Raw genomic sequence first — 25,648 nt, forward strand, 5'->3', positions numbered from 1 at the left:
TCAATCCTCATTAAAGCTCTTACAGCCGCGGCAACTGCTGCCCCCTTGGGACACCTGTGTGGACCATATCAAATGTGCCACTCAGAGCACAGGCACACTATCCTTTTTCAACCCCCTCCTGCTGAGCATGTGTTCTAGGCCTTAAACACTTGTGCATCTGCCTTGCAAACTGGCAGATAGTTATTTCGCTTCCTGCTTGTGGGTGGATTGTGTCCAATTGGTAATAGCATTGATATCCACTTGTCAAACTCAGTATCCCTCATAGACGCAACTGTTTTGAGAGTGCGGGTGGTGGATCTAATCAGAGACAGAGACTGCGCTAAAGAGGCAACGGCCTTGACTGTTGTGGGAGGCCTGGTTGGAAACAGGATAGAAAAGGCTTGTTTGCCAAATCATGAGGCTTAAGGCCATGCATAGCTGATAGGTTGTAAGGATTTCAAAACTTTTACTGGCCGTCATTAAACACTTTTCCTTTGCGTGGGTGTTAATCCATGTATATTTGAGTGATTGTGTTGGTATTTTTTCCACAGCCATACCCCTTCCCCAAGGTTGCGGTGATGATCAATCGCTGGCTGGGTATGAATTCTAATGTAACAGAATGAAATAAAGTCCTGGATGTCAGGAGTGGTATTTCACAGCAAACACGACTGAAACTGTTAGCACGCTCCAGCAAGAGCTCTTGCTGAACTTTGCTGCTAACTCATCTTAATGGAGTGTTATTTTTCTTTTCTGTCTCTCTTGGTAACATCAAAACATTTTCCTTTCCCTCCCACAAATGAGAACTCTGGCGTTGACATGGAGTTACTCATAGCCGGCTGTTAGAGTCTCCTTGTGAAGAATTCACTCTCAGACGCTGGTCCTTGCAATCTGTCAAATTAGCACCATTGAACGGTGCACCAGTACAACCGCCACTGCCATGGAAGCATTCCATCACTGCAGCTGTTCCTGCCCCTCCCATTATTCAAATATTCAGGTCATAGCCCGAATAACCACACCCATCCCCAGTGACTTCCATTTTATTATTGAAATAGGCCCCTACAGCCAGGCAGTGGATAGTGATTTTCTTCAGCATGGCTAGGGTCAGGCATCAGGTTCAGTTTGAGGTCAAGTTTGAAGTTCGTCTGTGGGGTACGACAGGGATTAGCGGTGTTTTGCTGTTAAGTGGACACAGGGGTGCAATCTGCAGTGAGCTAGTGTATATCGTGGTTTGGAGGACCTGTGCTGAGGATATACTGTAGTTGCTCCCCTGCTGCTCTCCTCTTCTTCGCAAATGTGCTTTTACAACTTCGGTTGTGTTCCATCTTCTCCTAAAAACATCCCAGATGGTCCTCTCATTGTTACAGTCCTCCAAGTCATCCCTTGTCACTGTTATTATGGGCCTACGTTCACAAGACACAGTGATTTGTTGGCCTGCGCCGACTTTGAAGATCTAAGGAGTCCACTGCCGCCAGATAAGGAGAGGAGAAAGCAAAGTTAACAACCATGGGCATGCCCCCGTGAAGCCCACATGGCCAAGCATGACTACACACAATCTATCCTACAACACAGAGTCACGGGTTCGAGGGTCAAGTTCTGATTTCCCCTTTGTGTGTTTAAAAATCCACAGATGACAATTACAGCGGATTTGATTAAGCAGGAGGGCCGTGCAGATAGCCTGGCTTTTGACGAAGGGCCGGCAGCTTGTGTTTCACTAGCTGTCATTTATACGGCCGGAGGAAGGCAGGGGGAGTCTCTTTACTGCTGAGCTGGGGCCTGGGTGCAGACTTCAAACATCATTCTCCAGACTTGCTCCTTGCTTTATAATAGCACCAGGAACTTGAGAGAGAGAGAAAGAGAAAGCACCTAGCACAGGCAATCCTTCATGTACTGTGCTGATCTAGTTCAGGTTTTCTGGTCTAAGTGTTTCCTATTTAAGATCCCATTTGCTTTAATTCTGATTTTATGTAGGTACAGTTTATAAGACATTATGAGGCCATGCTTTCATCTGTCTAACTCTTTTGTGCCACATCTGATTAACGCCACAATGACTTAAAGGTATAATGCATGCCATAAGTACTCTGCACCCAGAAACAGACTACCTGAAGTCTGGAACCCACAAACATCACCAAACATTGGGTTTCTTCGCCAGTGATGCTGTGCCAGGCTTCGATTCCTTATGGTTCTTGGGATTGTTTACCTTCAGTTTGCATTTAATAAGTGAAATGCATGCTAGATTGGAATGAGGTCAGATAAATGACTTGGTCATTGCAGAACATTCCACGTCTTTGCTTTTAAAATATCTTGGGTTGCTTCTGCAGTATGCTTCTTGCCATTGCCCATCTGCACTATAAAGTGACACTTCAGAATTCATCCTGCTGCTTTTGTCAACAGTCATAACATCAGTTAATACAAGGGAACTCGTTCCGTTGGTGGCCGTACATGTGCACACCATAACGCTACCTGCATCATGGTTCACAGATGAAGTGGAATTCTTTAGATCACAATATCTCCACACTCTTCTCTTCCCAACGTTCTGGTACAAAATGATATTTGTCTCATCTATCCATAAGATGTTGTTCCAGAAATGTACAGCCTTCTTTTTGTTTATTTTAAGTCTGGAGAATATATATATATAAATTTTTTTGGGAAACTGGTCTTAATCTGGTCTTAAAGTTTTTGAGACTTACTTATGATGTATATCTTGTGGGAAACTCTGTATTTACTCATCCACCACTGTTGTTTTCCATTGTCGTATGGGTCTTTTTGTGTTTCTGAACTCACCAGTCCACCAGTCCATTCTTTCTTTTTAAGAATGTATCAATAGTTGAAGTTTTGCATCAAAGGCTGGGGGCTATGTTTGAAAATAGATTTTTGATTACTTAATTTTGATGTAACTGTAAGTCTGGACTTTGATCTAAAGATAATAATAAAATAATATTAACTTTGACTCAGGTCCATATGTTTATCTGTTGGACTAGTAAAATGTTGTGTATAGTACAGTGTACTGTAGTAGCACGTAAGCTTTAACTTAATCACTGAATGAAAAGCATTATTAATCTATAAGGAGTTAATCTATAGACTACATCTTTTGCCGTAATTAGTTTAAGAATCAGTGATTACATCAGTTTTGATCAGGATTTTGTTTACTTAAATTACAGCAAGCTTCATCTCACGTCTAATCAGCAGTCTGTGCTTATCCGAATTCTTCATGAAGGGTCTGCTGTCATTTCCCACTCTGTCCCTTCACTCTTCACACTGCAACCACAGTCCTTGGCTGTCCGCCACAAAGCCAGCCTGTAGTCCCCCCCTGCTCGTTCCCCCCGCTGGCCTGGCCCTCTTGTTTTTACAAGCACCCTGAGTAAACGGCCTGGTTTATTGGGACAGGTCTCCACTCGGCCTGTGCCGCACTCTGCCGATGGGCGGCACGGATGAGTAACCCTCACGTATAAATAGTGGCCTTCATTAAATCAGTTGTTCTCTTAATTGAACTTAAATAAAGAATGACTTATGCAAGGCCAGCTGGTTCTAATAGAGCCAGGCTGCTAGTGTTGAATAAGAGACGTATTATTTTTCCCCTGTGTTGGGCCCAGGGCGGGGTCCTGGGTGTTATCAAGAGAGGTGGAGAGAAAGGACAGTCCCTCCAGCCCAGCCTAATTCATGGCAAGGTGGCACGAGTTTATTTTTCCTTCTGAAGAAATAAATGGTTTGATAATTAAATTTTCAGCACTGGCTTTGGGCTTAATGGTCATCACTGACAAGTGCTAATGTATGGCCGTGAGGGTGAGGTCTTTGACACAAAACACGCTGTCCTACCACCTCCACCAAACACCACAAGCATGCTTTTCAATTACATTCTGTAAACCTGCAAGCAATTTTGCAGTGGAAGGCCAATCAGAGTCCTCTGCCAGGGCACAGTTTGCATTAATCTGTTCTAAGCCTAATGCACCGACCTCACTCAGCAACACCAAGACACATTTCTCTAGCCCTCGTTTTTCTCTCTCTCTCTCTCTCTCTCTCGCTCTCTCTCTCGCTCTCTCTCTCTCTCTCTCTCTCTCTCTCTCTCTCTCTCTCTCTCTCTCTCTCTCTCTCTCTCTCCCCCTCTCCCCCTCTCCCCCTCTCCTATCCGAGACAAGAATTCTTGAAGTGAGCCGTTGTTTGAAAGCGTTTTGTGGTCTCTGGCAGCAGTGGTTGATGGAAATTTGCTGAGTTGGAGCTCTGAAATGTTGCAGCTGTCTCCGAAGAGCCCGGCCGCATCTCTGGGCCTTCGCTGCTTGGCCGCTGGTCAAATGGAGAGAGAGCCCAGTGGCTTCCCGCCTCCTCTCTCTCACACTCTCTCTCACTCTTTCCCACTCTCTCTTTTCCTCTCTCACTCACTCGTTCCCTCCCTGCTTCATCCCACAACACATTCTCTGTTTCTGTTCTCTCTCTGTGGCATTTCCCTCCTACTGCCCACCATCCTTCTCCATCTCCTCTTCAGCTTGCCTTCTTTTTTTTGTGATTCTCTCTCTCTCCCTCTTTCTCTCTCATTCTCTCTCTCTCTCTCTCTCTCTCTCTCACTTTCTTTCTCACCAGCTGGTGCTACACAATCATTTTAGCAACAAATATAGGTAATGTCTATCAGAATAAAAGGAACTAAACTGTACTTTTTTGCTTCAAATTTCAAATATCTTAATTTTCCTTTAGTCACATATTACATTTTGATTTTATTTGATTATTTTTTGTAAGAAAAAAAAGTTTATTCATAACATATTTACAAATATGTTAAATTATGAAGTACAAATATGCCCCTTCTCCTTGGGAAAGTGAATGCTGTTTGTCTTTAAAACTCAATTTAAGACTTTAATTTAAACGTTAAGTTACAGAGCTGGGCCTTAGGGTCTATGTTGTACATTTGAGGATGCATTTACATTGTTTGTTTATGCCTTGGGGATCAGAGTTGTACCTGTGCAGTGCCCTTTTCTAACAGTACCCCTACATTTAAATATACTGCTTTAATACAGTGTCTCTTAAAGCATAAGCATGACAGTGAAGAAGGAGACTGCTAGGCTATGCATTGTAGTGATAGTAAGGGGTGTTGTTAGGCAGCAGTAGATAAGTTACTTCCATTTCTTTCAGCATTTCTGTCAAGCAGTGTAGTTAATTAACATTAGACTATGGTCTCCAAGCAGCGTAACAAATAACAATAGATCATTCCATACATAAAGTAAAGTAAGTCAGGGACTATCCTTCACTTTCTATTTGCATTTTTTTTTTGTTTAGTTCCTTTTCTCAGTGTGGACTGTCTTCTCACAGTGGAAGAATGGGCAGAGACACCTGTGGACTATTTTTTTGTGGATTTTTCTTTTTTCTTTCTTTCAGATATGAAGCAAGAGTGGAGGTTGATCTTAAAGATGGAAGCTTTAAGTGCTGTTTATCTGATAGGGGCAGTTTTGGTGGTCTATCAGGTCTTGCATGGTTGTTTGGGAATCCCAATAAGCGTTAATTTTTTTAACTCCGGTCTCCAGCTGATAGGAAATGTAGGATGGTCTCTGACTTTTGCTTGGCATTTGGCCCATGAATATAGAATTCAGTTGATAGTTGTGGTCATATGTGTGTATTTAAAACTTTACATTAAACCTTTTTACATTGGCTCAGCCAATCAGATTTTAGATATAGATATATGCATATTTGCGTCTTATAAACATTGATTACACATTTATTAAGAGAATCATGCTATTTGTAGGGTAGCCTCTCTCTCTCTCTCTCTCTCTCTCTCCTCTCTCTCCCTCTGTTGTTCCTTCCATCCTGAAAGCCAAGAGATGCTATTACCTCATTTGTTTTGTGGAAAAAAAAATTGAGTTGAGAGGTCTTGCCACCCCCTCCCACACTGGAAATCAAATAAGGTGCATTACTCTAACCTGTGTTTACAGGACCTCCTGAGCCACGGGAGGAAACAGAGCCATCTCTGACCATAACTCACTCGCTGATACTTACACACACTGCAGTGTGGATAAAACAGAAAAGGAGAGATGCTCCAAAAAGTGCCAATTCATTTGTTACCCTTGCATATGTGTGTGTGTGTGTCTGTGTGCCCAGCGCTCATCTAGGCAACCACAGAGAGTGAGGTAGCCACTTGTCCGATTGGTGGGATTGACTAAAGTAATCCTTCACAGTCTAGGAGTACCACTGCCACATACCTCGCTAATAGCAGGCTGATTATCAACAAGACTGTCCTTTAGCATGTCGGCAACATCTGCTTTCTGTCTGAGGCCAGAGTGCTCCCCCCCCCCAACACATACATACACACACAAATTTTATGGTTAGTGTATTTGGAAAAAGAACTTCTCGGATACGGCAAACATACGTTTCACACAGTTATACAGCCATTCACACACAAACACATCCACAGTCACCAGTTTAACAGTTTATACTGTATATACAGCTCAGTACTGTAAGTGCTCACTAGCACTGCTAACACTGTGAAACTCCCCACACCATTATTCTCTCTTCCATCAATCTATAGTATACACGACCTCGCTGACATTCAGTTGACATGGTTTGGCACCATTTTGAATGAGCGTTTTTTAGATGAGCAGATAACGCACCATATCCTCTCACTGAGGGTACAAGCTCTGATGAGCTCTGACATTTGTTAGCATTACTTCCTGGCTAGAGTTTATAAAACCTGAGCTCTGTCCTGGAAGGCCCTTTGAGCAGAGGGCGTACTGCAGTGGGTGGGTTTGGAGTCTCTGTCTCTGGTGCTCTCTCTGTCATCATGCTACTGATGAGCAGCGGATTCAGAAATCAATCCGAGACCTGTCAGTTCCGTGCATGTTCTATATTAGGACTGAGAGGTCCAATTCCAGGGAGTCCAGCACAGTTTGCTGTTTCTTTTTGTTTTCCTTAAAAACATTTTTAGACTCTTCATAAGATTTCTTTGGAGTTCCACATGTGTTTCGCTTAAAATGTTTGTGTGGGTTTGTGCACCAAAAACAGCCATACATCATTCATTTTTTTATCCCTAGAATAAAACAAGCTGGTTTTGTCACTGTACCTTCAAGATATTCTGATTCTGATTTGTACCATGTTTAAAAAGCAGTTTGGTCTGGAACACTCTTTAGCAGGGATAAATTGCAGTAGGCTGAATTAGTGGATATTGGTTAATGCATTGGTGTTTGTAACACAAGCTGTTGAAAATGAAGTAACAGGATCTCAAGAACAGGCTGTTCTTGCATATGTGGACTTTATGGATTAGGGAGTGAAAGTTATATTTGGAAAATATAGTTATGTTTACATATTACATAAACTTATTTCATAGTGAAGAAAAGTTTAAAGTCCTTAAAGTTTAAAGAACCTCCACATACTGTAAAGCCTCTAAACCAATATAACTTTTTTCCTAAAATTTACATAAGGAAGATTTATTTATTTAGGAAGAGTCACCCAGAACAATGTACTGTTTCTTTTGAAATTTCACAAGATGCTTGAAAAAGCTAAACTTTCCATTTTCCATTCCATTAAAAGCCATTGTTTGAGAAAAAATATTGGTTTAGTCTAAGAAAAATAATGTAGTACTTATAGTAGTAATTTATAAGTAATATATAAGTAATTTTCAAGTTATGTCATAAACTGCAAAACAACCAAAATGGAGCTATATACAGCATATACATGATATATATGTATGTATGTATCTCCCCAATGTTTTTAGTCACCACTAAAAAAAAAAGCTATAAAAACAGTGCGCTTTATAGCAAATAGAGTTTCAGTCATTGTGGCTTGACTTTGCCACTGATGTTGGCAATCTGATACAGAAACCTCACAAATCAGCCTGAGTTCACAGAACAGTCTCTATCATGTTTTGAGGAACACTAATGAGACTTAGCACTGATTCAGCCTGCTTTCCCACAAACCCACCGCTGCCTTGATTGACAGCAGGTGGGTCGGGCCACTGATTGAGCCCTGGCATGCGATTTCCCTGCCCAACCTCGTGTCTGATTTTCACTCATCAGGAAGCGCCCCAAAAGGCTGTAGTGTCCACCCCCCCCCTAAACCACACACACACCCCCACGCTGATTTCACCCGCTTCTCAGTTTCCCTCTCGCGTGGCTCCTTAGGCCTGCGCCAGTCTCTCCAGCGGCCGGCGAATGGAACCAATTTCTAGCCCTGGAGCAAGGTGGTTTTGATGACATCTGAAATGTTCATAGCGTAAACTCTGCACATAAACATTTCAGGTCAGGGGGAGTTTAGAAATGTCTTTCCTAAACATCAGGAGAAAAGATTTCGCCCCGTTTTTGATGGATATGCCGTTCTTCATTGTAAATGCAATTGTGTCCTGGAAGAGAAATGGAAGGAGAACAAGTGTAGCACTGTATGAGTTAATAAGATTATATTATCCCCAGCCAGAAAGCAGACCTACTATGAGATATCAAAGTGAGTGAGGTGTTTTCTTTAAGGAAAACTCAAATACACACCAAATTAGAAAATGATTTGAGTGTTTAGGTTAGATTAGTAGAAGAAAAGTGAATGTACAACAACACTGGCTGACATGTGTGTTTAATTAATCTTAAGAAACAAGTTACAGCCTCATATAATTTATATGGTTAAGACTGACGGTTCCAGAGAAAGAAAGTCTGATATTCAACAGTGCAGAACCGTGCTTAAAGTCTGAATAATTTACGGTGAATTAAGTTAGCCTGTGATAATAACTTAATTTGGCTTATTATATCCATTCACCCAGAAACATGTACAGTTTCTTTGGAGATTTGATGAGATTTGCAAAAAAATTAATTAATTAATAAAAAAAACTAAAATCTATTAAAAGCATTATTTAAGGAGAATTGTATTTGGATAAAAAATGTTATACTTTTTGGATTTTGTAATAAATTATTGTGAGTAATGTTCTCTGTGTATACTAATGTTTAGACATTTTATGACTGCAGTAGTTCAAAATGTACTGATCGTACTAAACAGCTGTTTTTCATGTGGAATTATGAGTAATATTTATGGCTGAAAAAGGTAGAAAGCGGGGACTAGGTGACAGCTGTAGAAATGAATGAACAAATTGTACTATTCATGCTCTATTAGAATAAATCACTTAGAAAACTCTATCAAGCTGAGTTCTTAAATACACAAACATGATGGTCCTGTTTAACATGTAAAATATATATTTCATTTTCCAGTTGGGCCTATTTTACTTGATATTGTATGCGTAGTGAAGTTTCAGGAGCTGGAAAGAAATTAAGAGCAAACATTTTAATCATGTTTTGGATCCAATGTAATAAAGAAGTGGAAGTATAAAATGCTGATTTTAAGACCTTAACATAGTAGTTGGCCTCCAGTAAGTTTACAAAGAAGATAAACTTGTCTACAAATGAAAACTTTACAGAAGAAGGAAAAAATCTTTTTGTTTACTTTTAATGTTAATTAAAGTAAATGGAGCCAGAGTTTTTTCCAAGCTTTTTTTGCCCATACTTATTGGTCCATTCTTCATGACTTTTAAACACAATGTAAAACAACAGGCAACAGGCATTTACAAATTGTCAAAAACTGAAAAATGGAGGTACTAGGTTTTGTCCCGACAGCAGCGATATGGAAGTAGAAAGTCAAAGTAAAATAAGTAAAAAAAAAAAAAAGTTAAAAAAATTTAATTTGAACATATAAACAGTAAATGGGGATCTTAACAACCATACAAGACCTAGCAGACCACCAAAATTGTCCACATCAGATCAACAACTTTCATCACTGAGAGACAGGAGAAAATCAAGCTCCACTCTTGCTTCAGGTCTAAAAAATCCAATGAGAAGACAACCCAGTACTGTGAGTCTAAAAGGATGTGAAGCTGGTCAAGAAGCTGCTGGTGTTCTCGGTACAATGGGCTGTCCACTGCAGAGTCCAGACCTCAACTTCACTAAATGTGTTGGGTAATTTGAATGGTGAGGAGTGGAAAATACAACCAACTTCTGAGACTGAACTTTGAAAATGTGGAAAGATACACTTTTTCCAGTGTAATACTTATTTATTTATTTATATATATATTTTTTTTTTCTGATAGTGAAAATCAATAACTTGTGCTTAATTGTATTGTATTGACTGTATTGACTGGAAATGAATTAAATGGAAAGGTGCACATTACTCTAGGTCACTATGCACATTACTCTAGGTCACTATACTAGCCTATCCTATTTTAAAGGGCCTAATAAAACTGTCATCCTCTATGTATTAATACTAATACTAACTTTAATCTATGTCATGTATCTTTTGTCAGCCAGTAGGATGTGTGGACTCTCAGTAAAAAGAACATAAGTAGCCTTTGTGGTTTGAGTTGTCAGAAGGCAGTGGAGCTCCAAAGTATGTATTCATCAGCAGCGGTCTTGTTCCTTTTTAAGGGACAGGCTGAGTGTTAAAGCCCTGCACTTTTAAAAACTCTTGCTGTTGCCTGGCCATCTTAACTGATCCTCCATTAGGCCTTTATAGACACAGTGCCCTTCATCCAGTGCCCCATTTATGGAAGCTGTTAAAAAAGGTTCAAAGTCCCTCTCCAGCTCCTTATCATGCAGTAGTGTTTTTACACCCGGAGCATGCCTTCGCTGCTTTACTGTACGGTTTGATGGTAAGGTTACGGTTACACTGCCTGCCTCTTTATGTACCAGCCTGGCCGGAGGTTGGGGAAGATAATAAAAAGAGCACAGATGAGACGAAGGAGGCTTATATGCAGAGGGAACGATGGACTTCCAGAGAAATAAATTACATCAATCAGGCAACTGTTATTCATTTTCACAAATCACACGTATCAGTTGAAACTTAATATGCTGGAATGCCAGCTCATTAAAAAGCACAGAAGAGTGATCCGTTTCTCAATTAACCCATAAATACAAAGCGAAAATGACACAGACCCTGAGGTGAGTTACTGTGTAATCACACTTAAAATTGTGCAGAACATCTGTAGCACCCAAAGTATCTGCGTGTTCAAGCAGATCACAGTAGTTTATTTAAGATTCAATAGCTCAGCGATATGAGGTCAGATTGCTACACTACATCTCCGTCGTGCAGGAAGTCCTGTGAGCTTACTCTGTGAAACATTTCTAATCTTATGAATTTGGCATGCGTTTTGCAATTTTGCATATGAGATGAGATAAAAGAAAAGGAGTAGCAAAGCTGTTATGTAAATATTACTACATGAACCTGTAGCTACATGTACCCCTGTAGTCAGTTACTGAGAAGAAAACAGTAAGAAAACTCAGTTGTGTTCAGTGTCCGCAATAAACAATGTAATGTACTGTGTTGTGCAATGGCACATACAACTATGCATACACTTACTATTACATTCCCTATACAATAGCAAATACAGAGGTATATAGAGACATTTACTACCATATCTCCTATACAATTACACATTCAGATTTTGTATTATATGTCATGTATGATTTACCATTATGTATCATTTACAATAGCACAGTGAGAGTTACTATTATTTGTCTTATGCAATTGCACATAGACATTTTCCATTGCCTATCCTATTATATTCTACATACAGATTTTTTATCATATAATGTCATATGATTTATTATCATATATCATATACAATTGCACATACATATTTGCCATTATGCATCATATACATTTACACATGCAGATTTACCATTATATATCATATACAATTACACACAGAGATTTACTATTATATATCAATTATACATTTTCTAGATTTTCTGTTATATATCATGTACAATTGCACATACAGATTTGTCATCACATATATATATATATATATATATATATATATATATACAGATTTACTGTTATAAAACATACAATTACACACAGTTATTTGAGTTATTATAAATCACATATATTTACACATATAAATTTGCTATTATATCTTGTGTGTATCTACATGTACACCTATACTATGGTATCTCCTATACAGTTACACACACAGATTTACTATTGCACCACAGCAAATGGCCAAAAAAGGCATGGTGTTATTTTTCTATTAGATTACCCATCAGCACTGAGTGCTGTGGTATTGAGTTACACTAAGTCACTTTAAACTTGGATGTTATACCACAATTAGATTTCCTCCTCTGAAGTTTATAGCATTTTAAGACTCATTTGATATGTTTATGCTTGCTGTTCTGCATGTGGCTTATAGTCATTTCGAGTTATAGAGGCATTGTTCACTGAATGTGGTTTTTAAGTGTGATTAATTCATGATTTACTCGTGTTGAGATTACAATCACATCCCCCAGCAAAATGGTGAGTATGTATTTGTATGCGTGAGTGAGAGAGAGAGAGCGAGAGACCATATAACAGTTTTGTCTGTCATTTCTCCTCAGATGCAGGCCCTGTCCGGAGTCTTCAGTGTTATGTTCACCAACAGTAACAGCCCCTCATGAGACCTAGTGAGGACAAGGAGGAGACCCAAACCATGGTACAAATCATTTTATACTGTATTATACAATTTACTTTAGATTTACCAAAAATGTATTCAGTAGTTTGAATGGTATCTTTTTGTTATGTTATTTTAATTGCCAATATTTGTGTTGATATTTGTAACATTTAAATCAAGTCAATTCAGTGCATTACTTTTTCAATTTGTAATGTCTATAAACAGTAAATAGAAGTAACTTATTGCAAGTTTTCATGTATTTACAAGTATTTTGTTTATGTGAAAAGAGAAAACATGCATCTGTAAGTAATAAATAAAAAGTACCATGCTATTTATTTAGTTAACGTTCTTTTAGCTGTTTCTGTTAATTAGAACGTGAGTAACTCTGTTTAAACCATGGGTTTGTTTTGTCAGGTCCTGGACATGAGGTGCTGCAGTGAAACTCTAGAGTGAGATCTAAATGAGGACAAACTGAAACACCTTAAGCCCCTTTCAGCCCAAATTACAAAATCAAAGTGGCCCTTTTACATAATTATGCTGCTGTTTCTGAATGAAGGTAAGTAGGAAAACAGCAATTAACAGTGAAGGTTTGTGCCTCTAGTTTTGGGGAAGGATCTGTTTACTTTGTCATTACGACAATTTCAGCGTGGCGAGGCAGCAAATTCAAACCAGTCACACAGTGCAAGAGGGGCAGCAGGGCTACGGGGCAGGGGCTCGAATCACACTGGCTTTTACTTTTTCTACAGAGTTAAATAAACCTCTAAAGATAATGACAGACAGTTCTGTATGTTTTTAAGTCTGGGGGCCTAAAACAAAAGCTGTGGATTTGAAGGCCTCTTCGGAGTCAGAGGAGCTGAAAAATCAAGATAGAGAGAAGTGAAAGGGCTCTTATTCATTTGGACATTTCAAACGCAGTTGAGTGTCAAAATTGAGTTCATGTAAGCAAAACCCGTCTGAGTTGCCACTGTGCTGAAACACTATCAGCATAAATATACAAAGAGTAGTGTTGAATTAACCCCGTGTACATTTACAGGACGGACATGGTGAGAATTTTGGTGCTCTTTTAAATAAAAGAGCCTGTTGTATGTAGTTTCAAAATTTATCATTCACTTCCCAGACTATATGGTCCATATATATGGAAGCAAATCTGTAATCTGTTTTTGCCAGTTGTTTTGTGAGGTCACAAAAACCATCAAACTTAAAACTCGCTGTCCAAAGAAAAGCATGTTTCTCCCTCCAAAATAGTAGCTTCACAAGAGAAGGAAAACACACTTTATTTTTCATGTAAGTGAATGGAACCAGACTTTTTTCCAAGTAATTTTGGGCCGTGTATTTTGATCCATCCATCATAAAATGTACGCGCAATGTAGAGAATGTCCGCCATGCTCAAATGATGTAGAGAAAGTGAAAATCGTAAAAAATGGGTTTACATGTTTTTCTTTGGATAAAGAACAAGCATACCTCATGTCTCCATTTCTGCCCATTTATGACATAATCTGAACATGCCTCCTGTCCTTTACATTGTGTGTAAATTTTATGATGAACCAAAAGAAATGGCCCAAATTTACTTGGAAAAAATTCTGGTTCCACTAATTTACATTTAAAACATTTCTTCCTTCTTCTGTAAAGTTACTATTTTGGAGAGATATTTTTTCCCCCAACAGCAGCGAGATATAATATATATATATATAGCATCACTGTCCAATGAAAACCGTGCATCTCCATTTTTGTTCATTTTTATTTTTCTCCCTCCTTTCAACACACAAGCTGTCCTTACATTGTGTAAAAAGTTCATGACAAATGGACCAATAGAAATGCTTTAAAATCACTTGGAACAAAATCTCTTTACTTTGACTTATATTGAAAGGTAAAAGTGTTTTTGCCTTCTCCTATGAAGTTAATATTTTGGAGATACTTGTTTTTTATTGGACAGCCATGATATATATATATATATATATATATATATATATATATAGTTTAGCTCCACCCATTCACATTTTTTGTTTTTATTTTTAGCTCTGAAATGAGATGCAATACAGAACAGCCAATTAGAGTAGGTCATTTACAGTCTGTACTGCCCAGTAATAAGGTCAGCCTTAAAAGTACATGTATAAAAACAGCCTGTTTAATTGCAAGAGATAAACAGAGGTCAAGTTATGTTTTGGTCCATAAACCTGCACAAATGTTAGAAGTGAAAACTTACAGGAAAAATGTAGGATATGTGCCCTTTAACGGCTAGCTGGACAGCTGAACTCTAGAGCACGAAGTATGTAGTATAATCTGAGCATGAGCAAAGATGTGCGTGTATTAATTGCTGTGAGTCCATTAAGGCTGCTGGAGTGACCGGAGCGCTGTGAGTATTTTGCTGTGCTGTGCAGGTTCTGTATGAATGTAGGTGCTGCAGTGTTCTCTCTCAGTGAAGAGCTCGTGCCCTGTTAACTCTGTGCCACTATCTTTACCACTACCTTTAGCACCAGTGGGGTCAAAACTGTTGGGCAGCGCGCGTGTGGCACCGATGCGCGTCCCCGAGCGAAGAGCGCACGCAGAGATCTGTTCAGTGTCGCCGCGGCCAGGGGAGGATGTGAGCAATTACAGCGCTCACAGCTCCTGCACTTCAGCGCAGTTAGGCACATTACACACCTCCAACCTGCGCAGCGCCGCAGCCTTACAGAAAACCAGACCGCTGCGCCGCAATTAGCCAATCATCATCATCATCATCATCATCATCATCAATTCAGAGACCATGTGTGTTGCGCGCCGCGTTTCACATCTAATTTACACCATGCCCTCTTGGTTTCGCGCTGTTTTCATTTCGCCGTTTTTTTGAGTAATTGAGTAATTCAGTGTTCTGGTAATACAGTAATAACAATAAGGCTCCTGATGTTAGACAGAGCTGAACGGAGCTCTTAGATTAATTGGCTTTTATTTCTTTTGCGCTTTAATCGAGGAAAAATTATGAATGTTTCCTAACAGCCCAGCGTTAGCTGTACGCGTGCGAATTGTGACGTCCTGAGGGTTTCAGTATGACAATGACGCAGTATGAATAAATGGAGAAATATATCTATATCTGTAGGTTTATACGTTCATACGTTTTATGTTTTGAAATGGTAGAGCAGCTCTTTTTGCTTATGGGCTACTGATGTTTTAGACAATTCTTATTACACATGTACTTACATATATATAACATCTGTATAAACGCACATCCTTAGAGCGCTTAGAAACAAGTGTGCGTGTGCGCGCGCGCGTGTATGCGTGTGTAAATTAGCGCTTGCGGTGATCAGGTGTGCGCGCGACTCTGAGCTTCATTTCAGAGCGTGTGCAGTTCAGTCAGAGCTGCAAGAAGACAGGAGACAAGCCTCAAACACCGCGAGACCGCGTAGCACACGCACACACACTCACACACACACACACACACACACACACACACACACACACACACTGTGAGGAGGGTTTACAACACAGAGTGAGATTTGAAAACTGTGACGTTGTCGTGTATGTAATGATGATGAAGTCATAATCAACAACAACAACAACAACAGACTAATAATAAAACACGGTATAAAACGATGTGTTAACTAACAGCGCGCTGTTTGTCATCAGGCTTAACGTGTTTAATGTTTAAAAAACAGTTGGTATTAATTGGCAATAATAACAACATATTACTACTACTGATAATAGCAATAATAATAATAATAATAATAATAATAATAATAATAATAATAATAGCAACGGCAACGGTAGCAAAGTAGCAACGGCAAAAATAATAATAATTATTATTTGGAATGCACTTTATAAAATGATGATCAGATCACGTAATAACACATCATTACTTGTTTTCTAGGCAGCGTGAGTCAGCGTGACTGAGAGGTAATCTAATCTGTAATGTAACCCCCCCTGCCCCCTTATTAAAAGTGTGAATGTAACTGTAGGTCAGCGAGCCGTCAGCTCGCAGCGCTTCAGTCAATAAAAACTAAAACCATTTAACACAGCAAACTGTTACTGAGTCCGAGTTTTCACTGAATGGGACATATTTCACTGATATTAACGAGAGTTGTGATGGTTTCGGTTTTCAGGCTCTATTGTGATCCTCCCATTCATTCCTGAACTATAATTTCGATTTTTATTCAACTTTCCATTTAAAACTAACTCTGTAATATTTAAAACAGCACGCGACAGCTGCACCGGGGTTTCTCAAAGTGTCCCGTATGACTGGAGGGACCAGATGACCTGACTCCACCCTTAAACTATGTATTAAAGCGCACCGAGTGCAGAATTGGGGTCTAAGGGATGGACCCTAGCAGCTAAAGACCACCGTGAGCCCACTCAGACTGAAAGACTGGGCTGCGGGTCACACTGAGCTCAGCACTCAGAGACTGGAGGGAACACAGCCGCATCTCTTCGCGTTGTCCGCGGTTTAGCGGCACAGAGCGAGACTGCAGCCCGAACCTGAAGGAGAGTTTAAACCGCTGACCGCTCTGCTCTCGCTCTCTAGCGCTGTCATTAGCGCTGTCAGCTTAATGATGAATGACTCTGTGGCGCTACAATTACACCAACACTAAGGGGTATTATTAATAAGGCGGCAACTCCGAGTAGAGCACGAGAGTGCGGAGAGAGGAGCGCGAGACCTAGAGTTAAAAAAGAGACTCATCTGATCCAAATTAGCCCCCCCCCCCCCCCCCCCCCCCACCACCACCGCCCACCACCGTCTTTACTTACACTCGCACACAGGCGTGGCGCGCAGAGGGCACACGTGTGTTAAGTAGACAGTTGTAGAGGTTAAGTCATTGAGGCCCAGATTTAATAAAGTGCAAAGAGGTCAGTCATAATAATAATAATAATAATAATAATAATAGTAATAATAATAATAATAATAATCATCATCATCATAATTATTGTTATTATTATTACCAATACATTAAACAATATTTGTAACATAACAACATTGCGTGTTTTAGTAGCAGCTGCTGGGCTTTGATTATTATTATTAGTAGTAGTAGTAGCAGCAGTAGTAGCAGTACTTACAATAATGATGATTACAATAACAACATCATTAACAACAATAATAATAACATTATTATTATTATTGTTCTTGATGTTGGTGGTGGTGATGATGATGATTATTATTGTTGTTGTTTTTTTACTCTCGATCTCGATTTTTCCTGCTTGTATTTCTGCTATGTCTGTCTGCACCTTTATATATTGCATAAAATCTAAAGCAAATAGAAGAGGGGATAAGAAATATTAAGCCATTGTGGGTTTTTTATTTCCTTCACACACCTGAACAAACAACACAGTGTTTAACAATAAATGAGAAACGGATTGTATTGTCAGTCAGATACACCAAACACAGCATTCACTAAAAATAAACAGCTCCTGCAGTCGGGCTGTATCACACAAATCAGAGCAGATGTGAGCTGCGGTGCTGCACACTTTACACACTGTTACTTTTAATGAAATATTCATCACTAAATAAGCACTAAATCACACTTCAATTATTCAGCACATAATCATTCAAGCAGCAGCTACTTCATTATACTGAGCTTAGCTCAGTGCTGAGCACCGACTGGAGTAATGTGTTTTTTAATTAGCATACAGCTGGGGTAGAGTTACTAATCATTCACATCATCACATCCATCCAACTCTCCTGAGAGGATAAAAGTACACACACACACACACACACACACACACACACACACACACTGCATGACCTCAGAGAGATAAACTGTTAGGACTGTACACAAATTCAAACACATCAGTAGAACAGAACTAATAAAAAGCACTCAATGTCTTTAATAACACAGCGCAACATTAGAGTCTGTGGTTTAATAAAACAGGGAATTTCACTCTCACATCTCACTTTCTCTAGTCATATCAAAGAAATCACCGAAACAGCCTCTTTCATCTGAAAAAAGTAGCCAGAATCAAAGAGTCTCAACAGTACCAAAAAAAACTCATCTGTGCTTTCATCTCCTGCATGGCTGGCTACTGCAACGGTCTCTTAAAGGGGAATTGCACTGATTTGTCTAAACTTCTGCATAATGAAATCAGTGCGATGTAAACAGTCATTTAGAGTGTTTTGATGTAAAATGGTGCATTATTGGGAAACTCACCAACTCAGATTTTGATTTCAGTGGTAGTGATGGTAACCAGGTGTCATGATATTTACAACATTAATGTAGCAATTTTATTTACTATCTGAAGAGACCAGTGGACTTACCTGTGTCTTATATGTAGTGTTGATGGTGGTAAAATTTTGATGGTAAAAAGTTTTTTTGGGGGGGACTATTTTGCCTCACAGCACCCTGCATGTAGCTCTCCATCATATGTGGATTTTAAAAAGCATTCTAGGCCAAAACCTCTCAAACCTGTTGTAAAACAATGTCTCAGGCATCAGGCAGCTTCAAAACCAGTTCCTGCAATAAATCTTTAGCTTTTAGAGGCATTAAACTCCAGATGTCTGGTTCCTATCATTTCCACTCTGAATGACTTTATTTACATCTTAACATTTAATGAGGTAGGGATTTTGAAATATCATTGGAATTCTCCTTTAACTGGACTTACTGAGAGAACAGAAGTATTGAACAGCTTCTTCGTTTTAGACAGAACCAAGAGAACCAAACACTTTACTTCAGTTTTAAACTCCAGTTACAGAACAGATTTTATGCTATTGGTCTTTCTATCCAGTAAATCATTGAAAGGTTTAGGAACAGAATTCCTCTCTGAATATAAATCAAGTAGATCTTTTAGATCCATGGATGCAGGTCAGCTAGTAGAGCCCAGAGTCCAAACTAACATGGTGGAACAGCATTTTGTTGTTAGTAGTTTAGTTGTTTAACTACAGTCATATATATCATATATAGCCTTGGTTAGATGATGCTTTGTTGATTTTCCTAGTGAAAATAAGTTCTCTCATCCTCTACAGAATATGTTTAAATATGGCATTTGTATTTGCTGAGTTTAACATATTGGAAAAAGGTAAAGTTTAAAATAGAAAATATGCTGTACTTTTGCACAGGCTACATTTTATCCCCCCCCCCCATATGTTAAGTTGAGAAATAGACACTAATTGTGCATGAAAATATGCAGAAGTGTGTTCACTGTAGAGGATGTGTAACTTACTTTTACTTAGAAAATCAACAGAACATCTCATTTGAACAGGAGTGCCCAAAATTTAACATTTGACTGTGTATAGACCTGGTCTAATCCAGCTAAGGAACTTGTCTTTTTTGTTTCTACAACTGAGCTAAAAGACGTTTATTTTTTATTTTTGCTCCATTTTATTTTTGCATTGCACCAATTTATCATTCTTCTTCCCTCGCTTTGTTTCTGAGCAATTTAATTAATTTAGAGCTTCGCAAACTCAAAACACATTACAGTCTGTGTTCAGATTAAAAGGAGGGAATGGGATATAATAAAATAGATAAAAAGGTAAAAAAAATGTCATCCAAATCCAGACATATTACATAAGCATAATTATTGCACAATAACTAAACTGAAAGATGAAATAGTGCTGATGTAATACATTTTATTCATGTGGAAATGATGCGCACATGTGAATCAAGTCAGTCCATCATGTCAGACGGTGGCTGAAGGAAGAGACAGATGTCTTGTCGTCCTCATCTTGCGGTCTCCGTGGTCATGTTAGGCACAGATGAAGGTTATCTCTCTGGGCTTTGTGTGAGAGAGGAGATACTGTTGCTGTGGTCACGCTGGCCTTGTCGACTGCAGACGTTGAGTTATCTCTCCACTCTGCCTGTCTGAGTGTGTTTCTCTGTTGGTGGGTGTGTCTGAACGCCCGAGCGCAGTTCGGCCTGCTTCATTCTGATGAACCACCATTCGATCCCTCAGGTTCCTGCTATTGATACTAAAGAATCAATGCATGTTTCACCACAGCCTCCTGTTCATCCTTGTCCTCCAGCTACAGGCCTGGCTTAGTAACAGTAAAACGCTTTATCTCTGTGTAGATGTAGAGCAGTTATGGTGCTCAGATAATGAAAATAATTTAGGGTGAAAATGTAACAATCTGAATCAATTTAAAATAAATCAACAGTTTAAGACTCATCCATCACCCCATCTTGCTCCCTCTGTGTTTAAAAGAGTGTTTCAGCAATGTCCCGCCTAATCTCTGTCCTTCGCTGCTGTGTCATACAATCAGTTACCATGGACATTAATTTCATTAATCTCAATAGCAAGCCCATTGACATTCAGCATATAGCTGCTTCTGTTATAGGTGTATTTTGAGTCAGGGCTTTCTAGTCTAGAAGACTTCTTATTTAAATTGAAGAGTTTCATCCCAAAATACTGTATATCCATTTGTTGCAATTTTGGAAATAGCACGTTTTTGAAAGCAATGAGAGCTGATGTATAATTGAAAGCACATTTTAATGATCAGTCATAATGTAGCATTTTATATTTATTATGTGTGAACGTAATATATAAAAACTTAAATCATACAAAAATTAAAATTCTTGAAAGTATTTGGATTATATATTGTCTATACCACTATACTGTTATTAATGTCATAAATTGCAGAACCGTGACTATTAGGGCTAGGCCTTCAATTTGGGCCATATATGTGAAAACTTGAGTGAAAAAAAAATTAAAAATCCACCTATATGACATAGCTAATTTCTGTTAGTGCCGTTATGGCACTGTAATAGTATGTTAGCAGTCAGCTAATCACTATTTATAGGAACATTTTTTGGCAGCTCTAGATAAAACTTGAGCTGCCACCTTTTCCTTTTCCAAAACCATGTTGAATGCATTGGTCAAGCTTACACTCAAATCTGCAGTCAGTGTTGTAGCTAGAGCTTCCAGAAGGCCTAGAGTCATGTTTTTCCACTATTGGTCCCACTTCTTGAAATTAAGAATGTGATTTGTTGATTCCACTGTCACTTTCTAATGATGTGAGTGTTTACTTTGAGAAATTAGACCTTCACTTTAGCTCCTGAAGTCCTAACCAATGGGAAAGCTTGCTTGGCTTTATCTACCAAGGTTACATGGACAAAAATCTCTGATGACACAAAAATTTAACCTTTTTGTTTTTGACCAAAACTTAAAAATGAAATACGAATATTATTATAATACCTGTTTAATTACACACATGTTGATTATATAATATGAAAACAAACAAACAGTTACAGAGATGTATATTTTTATTTTACAGGAATCATTAGGCCTTCTCTGAAGACCTAGAAGGCCCTGAGGCTTCCATACTGGTGTCACACAATATTATTTATAAAACTGACGTAAAATTGATGGAGCACTAAAAGCTAGCAAACTACCATATATACTTTTTGTGATGTGTTTCTTATTTTTTTTCTTTTGAATAATTAGGAAACAAAATACATAAAGGCATAAAGTTCCCATCCATTCAAGCCAGGTTGTCTCAGAGTTGTAATGATACATTTGTATTTATATTAGACTGTCAGTACTCAGAAGTGCAAGGGTTCACTAACTTTATTAATGCAGTCTTAAATATCATCTGAAACTATGATGCCATAATATACTATGCAGCACTGCATATGTATCATCCCTCCCAATTCTCTCTCTTTATCCTTTTCCTGAAATACGTTTGCTGTAGCATCTCTCTGTCCTCTTCTTTTCCTAACGCACACACGCAGAGGCTGTGAGTGACAGTGGATCATCTAGCCTGGCCCAGTGAGGGTCACAACCTTCTCCATCTGGACCTGATCGCCACGCTCCCACATAGACGCTCAGCTTGTAGGGTCTTGTACCTTTAGCTGAAGAAACATACCAAAGCTCTCTCCATGTTTGGCTGGTGCACCTAGAGTAGTGGAACACATTCATATATGGAAGTGTCTCACTTCTATAAACGGTGTGTGCTGATGTGAGGAAAACGCACATACTAGAGGTATTTGAGGTGATTTTGTTGTATCTAAAAAAAGTCTGTAATAGGAAAATGACTGAAATATTTAAGTAACTATTTAATTAGGCATCATCATACAAATATCTACCGTTTAACCGTCAACTACTGGTCATCTCAGCTTAGTCAGTTAGTTAATGTGAATGAGTAACATATCCTTTTGCAGGTGTTACATCTCACCACACTGAGAGTGGTCAGTCTCTGAGCAGCAGGAGAGAGGGGAAAGATTGTCATTACTGGGCACATTGTATTTACAGTTATTACATATTTTATTATTGCATGTTATTATTACAATTACTATTTACAATTATTATTTTACCTTAGTGTGAGCAACATGAGATTAACTCATTCATTGATGCTACCATAAATATCATCTGACACTATAATAATGTGCTATTGAATATGTTCTGTATTGCCCAGCACTAATTGTATAGTTTGGCAGCATCTACACAATGAAGCTACTTTTAGGCGAATTCCACTGATTTTTCAAAGTTTCTCCATGATTCAATTCTAAGTTGTGAGCAAAATCATTCAGAGTGTTTGGCAGAGTTAGAATTGTAAACAGTGGTGGTGAAAGGAACCAGACGGAGAGTTCAATGACTCTGAAAGCTGACAGAAAATTATAAGATGAACTTGCTTATGCTGTCATAATGCCTGATGGCTAAGATTTGTCTTATGATTTCTGAAGATTTCAGCCTAAAAGTGTATGCACGCACATACATACATACATACATACATACATACATACACACACACACACACACACACACACACACACACACACACACACACATATATATATATATATATATATATATGTGTGTGTCTGTGTGTGTGTAATATATATATATGTATATATATATATATATATATATATATATATATATAATTCATGGGGGAGTTATACATGTTGTGAGGCAAAATAGTACCCAAAGAATTGTGTTGTTTTTTTTCAGAATCACCACTATTCACTGTTACCCACATTACATATAAACATTGGTATTGGTATTGCTGTATTGGTTAGTAAATGACATGGCTATATTTGTGTTATAGACATTGTGATCCCTGGTTCATATCACCACTACTGTAAAATTAGTCTCTGTACAATTTCACATCAAACTACTCTGAATGGTTTTGTTTACATATGAATGTCTAATTTATGCAGAAAGTTTTTTAAAAAGATGGAATTCTCCGTTTTAATTTGAAGAAAGCTTTGAAATATGATTGACTATATTTATACGTTTAGACACTGAATTGAAACTGTGCTTTACATTTTGTTTGTGTGTAGCTGGAAAAGGTATGTTGTATAAAAAAACTAATACAGAAGTGAAAAGTAGCGAATACTCAAAATACAATGTGGCACCATTTTACAATCATCTGTTCTCACTTGATCATACATATCAGAGTGATATGAATTACTTTCAAAGCCAATTGCCAAATATATTCCATATGGATGTATTATTTCTTCCATTTTAAGTCCATTTCATCAGTATAACAAAGTTAAAAGGGAATTTTTCAAATTTTGAGTATAATTAAATAGATGACATCAAGAAAATCATTCAGGGTAGTTTGATGTGAAATGATTCACTCTAGAGAAGCTTACAGAGGCAGAATTGTTAGCAGTTGTGGTCGTAGGAACCAGACGTCTACGTCTAAAAGCTCCCTCACTTGAAATGGTTATGGATACTCAGCCTGATGTCTGAGACATTGTTTTACAGTAGTTTTGTGCTTAGACTTTGGCCTAAAATGTATTTTAATCAATTTATTTTAATCTGTTAAAGGCAGAGGGGTACCAGCAGGGCATTGTAAGGCAAAATTGAAACTTCTTTTTCAGATTTTCCAATATTTTACCATCATCTGCATTACATACAAAACCTCAGAAGACATGTGTAGGTTCAGTGGTGGTTTTGGATAGTAAATAAAATGGCTGTATTTGTGTTGTAGTCATGGTGACCCCTAGTTCCTATCAGCACCTCTGTAAAGAAATCAGTTTGGAAGTTTCTCTATAAATGAGCCATTTCACATCAAACCGCTCTGAATTACTTTCTTTACATCTGATCCATTTTGAATTATGGGTGGAATTCCACTTTAACCATCCTTGATGTGGAAAATAGTGATTTAAAATAAATAAATGCATACATAAACATTGAAAAGCATAAAATCCAAACACAAATATCAGTACTCCAAAACAAATTTCAGAACAAAATAGAAGAAGGCACTTACTTTGTTGAGTGGCAAAATCAGATCATTAGTTTCACAGAGACGCTGAGACATGCTTTTTGCTATTTGTCTAAAGCAGAGAGCTTATGTTTCATACAATAACCTTTTAAACCTTAAGGACTTGTATGTGAGCACACACTTCTTTATTCTCACAACCGCATAACTTGTTTAACAGCAGTTACTGAATAATAAGTCTTAAGAGGAATGACAGAATAATGAGCCTATAGTTTATGGCTGTACTCGGCTGTCAGTCATAATCATAAGCCCTTTGTACATAAACTACTCATCTTATGCAAGTTACCTACTAACCTGCTAAACCAGGTCTGAGTCACTGATGCTTCCCTCCTGTGGAACAATAAGATTTTCAGTTGCAGACACCAAACCGAATGTCCTTTGGATCACCTTAGCTTGCAGACTTTTAGAACTGCCCTTTAAAATGGTAACAATTACAGACCATAGAGACAGTTATGCTGTGAAGGAGGATGAGCAGAATGTGAGGAGGATGTAAAGCAGAGGAGGAGAAATACTGTACCTGTCTGTGCCTGACTGCTTCTGACGCCATTGTTTATAGAAAACACCCTCTAGTGCTGTAATGTAGAGCCACTGCAGCTGAGCTCACTGTCCCGTGCTCTGAAGAGAAAAGAAAGCTGGTAAAATAAAAAGGGTTGAGGCTGAATTCATCCTGTCAGTGATACTTACTACTGACCATTATCTGAAGGTTACAGAAAGCACTCTTTTAAATGTGATTGTGGTTTGTAACATTGTAGCATAGGTGGAGGTTGTTAGGAATATCATATAATATCATATAATAAAGAGAACAAAACAGCCCTTAAGTACAAGATATTCACTTCTGAATCTAAAAAAAACCCTGGCATGTCAGTAGTTAGTATGCCCACCTTATTTCAGCCTCTCTTCTTTTTAGGAGACTTGCTGTCAGTTCAGATCTGCAGGGATATTTTTCCACACCTCTAAACTTGGAAGTTGGTTGCATTTTCTGCTTCTCACAATCACATTGTTTCATATTCAGTGCATTTTTTCTTTTTCATGTTGTTTTCTCAGTGACCGCTGTTTGACAGATATATATCTTTTTAAACCCATAGTGCTGAGTTGTCAGTGGAAGGACGGACAGAAACTCTTTTTTCAGATCTGAAGCAAGAGTGGAGCTTGATTTATTTATTTATTTTTCCTTTTTCTATTGC

The 25,648-nt window shown here is 38.4% G+C and overlaps 2 long non-coding RNA genes across 2 annotated transcripts in view; one reads left to right on the top strand and one right to left on the bottom strand.

The window, feature by feature from the left end:
- LOC108422369 overlaps positions 1 to 25,648 on the top strand; it is a 44,916-nt gene that overhangs the window by 15,364 nt on the left and 3,904 nt on the right. Inside the window, exons 3-4 of the long non-coding RNA XR_001857546.2 lie at positions 12,291 to 12,385; positions 12,758 to 12,899. This is a non-coding gene — a long non-coding RNA (uncharacterized LOC108422369). The remainder of the gene's footprint in view (positions 1 to 12,290; positions 12,386 to 12,757; positions 12,900 to 25,648) is intronic.
- LOC108422380 overlaps positions 21,570 to 25,648 on the bottom strand; it is a 60,331-nt gene continuing 56,252 nt past the window's right edge. The window contains exons 3-4 of the long non-coding RNA XR_001857547.2: positions 24,982 to 25,079; positions 21,570 to 22,130 (exon numbers count right to left, since the gene is read on the bottom strand). This is a non-coding gene — a long non-coding RNA (uncharacterized LOC108422380). The remainder of the gene's footprint in view (positions 22,131 to 24,981; positions 25,080 to 25,648) is intronic.

This window comes from Pygocentrus nattereri, chromosome 5, assembly GCF_015220715.1.
Source record: "Pygocentrus nattereri isolate fPygNat1 chromosome 5, fPygNat1.pri, whole genome shotgun sequence".
In the NCBI taxonomy this organism is placed as follows: Eukaryota; Metazoa; Chordata; class Actinopteri; order Characiformes; family Serrasalmidae; genus Pygocentrus; species Pygocentrus nattereri.